Here is a 6819-nt window from a genome sequence, read left to right on the forward strand (position 1 = left end):
TTGCAACTGAGAGGCCGGCAAGTGAGGCGGTGAACGTTGGAGTCTGCAGCAAGCAAGCCTCCCTGCTCGCTTCAGTGCCTGGCTGCCGGCCGCCATCTTGGCTGACAGTTAATTTGCATATACTCACTGATTAGCCAATGAAAAGGGTAGCGGTCGTACGCTAATTACCATGTTTCTCTTTTATTAGTGTAGATTTCCAAGCTTTCTTCCATAGTGATTGTTACATTTTCCATTTCTACCAGCAATAAATGAGAATTTATATTGCTCTACATCCTTTTCAGCAATCAATATTGCTGTATTTTTGGATTTTGGCCATTCTAATAGATGTGTAATAGTATCTTATTGTTTTAATTCACATTTGCCTCATAACAAATAATGTTGACCATATATTAATATGCTGATTTTCCATCTGTATATCTTCTTTGGTAAGGTCTCTGTTCAATCTTTTATCCATTTTTAAATTGGGTTGTTTGTTTTCCTATAGTTGAATTTTAATATTTCAAAATTTTAAGCTATAAAATATAATGTGTTCCTGCAGATTATATTTTGAGATAATTTATTATATATCATTGCTCTCCAAATGTATTTTAGCTATCCTTTAAATCACATTTATCTTGACTGAACCTTGTGATAAAACCCGTAATTTTAACTGGTGGGAATTGAACTAGAACTTGTAAGCCACCTTTAGAGCTATGTGGGATCATGTTATTGCCTGATGGAATGTAACAAAGTGTTGTGTGACTTCTAGAAAGTACCCTCTATTTTCTTCATCCTTCCCATTGGCTGGAATATGCATATATAACCTGAGCAGCCATCACAGCCCTTGAAAAAGGGCCAAGAATGGTATAGAAGCAAGAAAAGGAAGCCTGACTCCCAATAAAGCATTGCTGAGCAACTGCCTACCTTCAGATGTTTACATGAGAAAAATACATTTCTATCTTGTTTACATCATTACTCTTTTAGGTCTCTGTCACATGCAGCAAACTTCATTTTAACTGAAACAGTTAATGGTGCATTGTCTTGTTGGTTAATTGTGCTTTCAATGTGTCCTCTTAGCACACTGTACTTTTCCTATTGTGGTGCTTTCCATGTTTTGTGTAAATTTCTCATTTCACTGTCTTGCTTTCTCACTACAATATTGATTAAATTATTACTCTTGGTCATATGATATTCTAAATGTTTTAAATCTCCTCTGACATAGCATCATTTATTTCATTAAACTTATTATTTATTTTACCTTAAAATCTACTACCTGCTTTCATTAGATGCCCTTGTTTACCTGAGTACTCCTGCTGCTCACTTGCCTGGACTCTTGTCACACCTCCCTTCTCCAACTTGGTCATCTGAAGCCTTATTTATTTTTTAAGGTTTAGTCCACAATCTGTCTCTTTCATGAAGCTTTTCTTGATTATTCCAGGTTGGAAGGAAAAACAATGAGCAATAACATTCTTAATAAAATGTATGATTGTACTCAAATTCAAATAGTATTCTAGAAAGAGGTAGATCCACTTCTAAAAATTCTAGGGGAAAAGTTTATGTGTGTTCACATGCTCACACACATACACATATCATAAAAGTGAAAATAAAATCATTAGAAAGGCCATTTTAAGCCAACCATTAGATAAAAAGTAAACATCAGACTTTCATTTTTGAATACTTTTTGACAGTATTATAGTTTGTTCACATTTAGAAGGAAATCATTTGATATTTTATTATCAAAGAAAGACTGTAGATATAACAAACCTTATTGTTGTTTAAGATTAAACAAAATAGCTGGAATATGAAGCACTAAAAGTGCCCAAGATCAAAATCAATCCTGAGTGGTAACCTGGGTGGAGGCAGGAAGGAAACAAAAGAAGAAAGAGTCCTAAAAGAGAAAAAAAAAATCTCTATCTAACATGCATAATAAAGAACCTCTGGAGAACTGCAGCCCTGCGGCTCCTCTCATTCCTATTGACAGGGCTGTATGGTCAATAAATCATGCGGTTGCATATCTACATTGCCTCATTTATTCCCTACACATCGCTGCAGGCAGGAAACAATACCCTGGGAAAAGATGAAGCTCATAGTGCTTGGACTCTGAGTTGGCCCGGAAATAGAGAAATCAAGGTAGCCCGTGGGTGGCTTAGCTTGGTCTCCTTGCCCTTGTCAGGACTGTCCATAGTGGGATGTAGAACAGGAATTCAACACCAGACCTCATTGATCTCACTTGCCTCTGATCCCCTATAGTAATTAACATGCTCTCATCCAAATTAGCAGCTAATTATATTCTCTCTTTAATTATTTTTTTTTACTCTTTCAAATGTATTGGAGATCCTTGAGGGCAGAGACTATTCTGCAGAACTATTTCTGTTATCTCAGTGTTTAACATAATTTTGAACACAAAGAAAGTGCACTATATGTTAACTTATCCATACACTGAGAAGTCCATTGTATTTAAGAACGTATTTTGCTAAGACATGATTTTAATAGTTCCATCATCAGTAATTCGGTTTTTATTTGAGAGTCAAGTTCCCACTAAATACAAATAACATTAATTGTGCACTTATTATGTGTAGAGTGTTTTCACATATGTTATTAACTTTATCACAGTTGGCACCAGATTAAGCAGCAGACCATCTGTGCCATTGCCCAGGGCACCATCCTGATAGGCGCTAAAAATCTATGAGCACTGAAATATCACTGGAAGACAAAGCAATTTTTATTTATTAGATGTATTCTAAGGTCTACTTCTCAAATGGTTGAAGAACCAGCCACCCAAGCATCATCCGGTAGTTTGTCAGAAATGCAGAGTATCAGGCCTCACACACACCTGCTGAACCAGAATTTGTTCGCATATACATAGGATACCAAGGGCCACACTGAAGTTTACAAACCAGTTTCAGGACTAGCTTGTAGTTAGAGGTATCACTTTTATAAATTGCTTTAGGTGAGTTATAACCCAAGAGACTGGCTCATTTTTGGTCACTAAATTGCCTTGTTGGACTGGTGAAATCAGAAAATTTCAGGGCTTTAACTTAGCCAAGCAAAGTATGCGAGTTAAGGCCATAACTAAGTTGTTCACAATATGCCAGAGCCTGCGTGCTGGAGGCAAAGACCAACAAATAGTTAGTATAATAAATGCAAGAGGTCTGTCAGAAGGCTGATGGACCTTGGGCTTTAGCAAGGGCTAAAAGCTATGCACCGATTGTTCTGTTGAGACAATGGTGGCTGAAGGCAATCTCCTAACCTGATAATCTTTAACTGTTTACCAAAAATTGCTTTTGATATGTCTGTTTACTTTGCTGAAGGGCAAATGTGTATTTTAGTAAATAAAAAGCCATGGGTTGAGAGATTCAGGAAGCCACTCCACTAGAGAGTAGGTTTCTGCCTGGTTTCCCCAATGCCTTCCAAATTTATATTTCTTGTCTAGTATATCCATTTGCATGTGGCCCCTTCTCCAGATTCTGAATCCTTGCTGCAAAAGGTTGCGGCATTGCATATTGTTAGTAATATTGGCAATTTGACTTTCAAGTCAGAATGAACACAAACAGTATTCTACAAAAAAGTCAAAACAAACATTTTAAAAATGTGTGTATTAAATGGCACCTTTTTTCCCTATGCATTAGGCATACTGGCCTTCTCAGAGTTATTCAAACTTACCCAGCTTACCTGGAACCTTTGCACTTGCTGCTCCTTCTTCATGGGAAACTCTTCTTCCAGGTCTATGGTTGGCGGTTCTATCTTGTCATTTAAGTCACCTCTTTGGAGAGGTTTTTCTTAGGTGCACTGATTAAATTAGCCTTGTAATCTCTATTCCTTTACCCAGCTAATAGCATTTATCACTCTAAAGTTTTTTCCCTTTCTTTCTCTTTCTTTTTCTCTTTTTCCTTCTTCCTTTCCTTATTTGTCTTCTCCCTCATATTGTTAGCTCCATGAGAGAAGGAATTTTTTTTCTCTGTTGTTTGCTATCATATTCCCTGCTTTGGTTCATGGTAGATGCTCAATAGTTGCTGAATGAATGAATCAACAGATAGTGAAATGAAAATGATTACTAAGATCAATATGCTAACATATACTATACTAATAAATAATGAGTTTTCCAATAATCATCCCCAACTTCAAGTTCAGCCCAACTTTGCATTAGATTCTTAAGAGTTCCCTTTGAAACATGAGGTGTCTTTTTACAAATACAGTTCATAGATAAAAAATGTCAGAAACCTTTTTCATATTTTCAGCAACTATTGGTTGAGTGCTTTTAATACACTCAGTGACAGGTACTTCCCTAAGCCTGCCACATACTGAGACATGGCTTTGCTCAAGTTACTAATAAGCCTATTTAGAACTTCAATTTCCTAATGTGTAATAATAATACCTGCCCCTACTTCATGGGTTGTTGGGACTACAAATTGGGATAATAGCTTGAAAATACTTATTATAGAGTTTGACATATACTAAGCACTCAATATATTAATATTAGTTTCAGAGAATTTAGACAGTTGGGGCTTAGGAGGATAAAGGATTATCTTTCTAATATAAATAACATTTGCATTGTGATAGTAGTGCTAATAGATGGTCTTTACAAATAATTTCAAATATTTTTCAAAGTATTTTTATTACATTGTCTTCTGTTATTGTGATGGATTTACTTCATTTTACCTTCAGAGAGAAAAATAAATGTGTTTACCAAGTTCCTCTTACTTCTTTTAATCTTTCCCTGTTGCATGTCTGTTTCAGATTACATTATGCCATTTTTGTTGCCATTTAAATTAAAATGGAATATACATGATGCAACCTTAAACTTTAAATATATACAGTAGGCCTCCTGGTCAGCAGGAGATATATTCCAAGACCCAAGGGATGACTGAATCCATGAATAGTACTGAACCCTACATAAATTATTTTTCCTATAGATACCTATAATAAAATTTAATTTATAAATATGGTAGAGTATATTATATTCCAAGACCCAAGGGATGCCTGAATCCATGAATAGTACTGAACCCTATATAAGTTATTTTTCCTATAGATACCTATGATAAAATTTAATTTATAAATATGGTACAGTATATTAAAATAATAACTAATAATGAAATAAAACAATTATAACAATAGATTATAATAAAAGTTATGTGAATGTTGTCTGTCTCTCTCTCAAAATATCTTATTGTACTGTACTTACTCTTATTGTAATGATGTAAGATGATACAATACCTACTTGATGAGATGAAAGGAGGTGAATAATGTAGGCATTGTGATGTAGCTTTAGGCTACCCTTGACCTTCTGATTATAAGGGTTACTTGAAAAAAGCACTCTGATACAGCAACAGTTAATTTTATAACCAGCAAGGCTCCTCAATGACTACCAGGCAGGGAGCATTTATAGTGTGGTGATAGCCAGAGATGATTCAAGTCCTGGGCAGGATGGAGTAGGACAGAGCAAAATTTCACCACGCTGCTGAGAACAACATGCAATCTAAAAAATATGAATTATTTATATCTGGAGTTATTATTTAATATTTTTGGACTGTGGTTGACCTTGGGTAACTGAAACTACAGAAAACAAAACTGTGGATAACATGGAACTATTGTGTTCTATTACATTTTGCATATGTAAACATCCACATAATGAACATCTAGAAACGAATATAAAACAACACTAGGTCCTCAGAAGTCATCCTCATTTCAGTACACAGTCAATACTCCCTTTCTCCATGTATCACCACTAATATACTTATATTACTATGGATTGGTTTTGACTGTTTGTAAATTTAATTATGAAATCACACTCTTGTTAGTTTGGCTTCTTTTATTTATCATTATGATTGTCAATGTTATCTATACTACTGTGCATAGCAGTATATTGCTCATTTTAGTTGCTGCATAATGTTTTTCATAATTTATTTATTCATTCATGGATGGATTCTAATGAGAATGTCTAATAGTATCACACAATATTTTTGTTGTTGATGTTAACCCTCACCTGAGAATATTTTTCCATTGACTCTTAGAGAGAGTGGAAGAAAGGGGGAGGGACAGAGAGAGACACATGGATTGGTTGCCCCCTGCCCACAACCTGTCTGGTGCCATGGCTTGAACTTGCAAATGAGGTACATGCTTTTGACTGGAATCAAACCCAGGACCCTTCAGTTCACTGGCCGATGCTCTATACACCTAGCCAAATCAATAAGGGCTTACACAGTATTTATTTATTTATTTTTTATTGTTTAAAGTATTACATATGTCTCCTTTTTCCCAGATTGATCCCCGCTCCACTCCTGCCCCCCAGGTCAAGACCCCACTGCTCCAGTGTCTGTGTTCATTGGTTAGGCTTATATCCATGCATACAAATCCTTTGGTTGATCTCTTATCCTTGCCTCCCCTACCTTCTCTCTGAGGTTGGACAGTCTGTCCAGTGTTTCTTTGTCTCTGGATCTATTTTTGTTCATCAGTTTATATTGTTCATTATATCCCACACTAGAGGCCCGGTGCACAAAAATTTGTGCACTTGGGGGGGAGGGGGGCTCCCTCAACCCGGCCTGTGCCCTCTCGCAGTCTGGGACCCCTCAGGAGATAACGACTAGGTGCAGCCCCTGGTCGGGCTCAGAGCAGGGCCGATTGGGGAGTTGGGGCGCCGCCCCCTGTCATGCACAGAGCAGGGCGGATTATTGGGAGGTAATGCCACCCCTAGTCATGCTCAGGGTAGGGCCGATTGGGGGGTTGAGGCACCACCCCCTGTCATACTCAAGGCAGGGCCGCCCAGGGGGGTTGGGGCTCCATACCCTGTCATGCACAGAGCAGAGTCGATCAGGGGATTGGGGAGCTCCCCCCTGTCATGCA

The sequence above is a fragment of the Myotis brandtii genome, unplaced genomic scaffold (assembly GCF_000412655.1).
Source record: "Myotis brandtii unplaced genomic scaffold, ASM41265v1 scaffold311, whole genome shotgun sequence".
NCBI classification, from domain to species: Eukaryota; Metazoa; Chordata; class Mammalia; order Chiroptera; family Vespertilionidae; genus Myotis; species Myotis brandtii.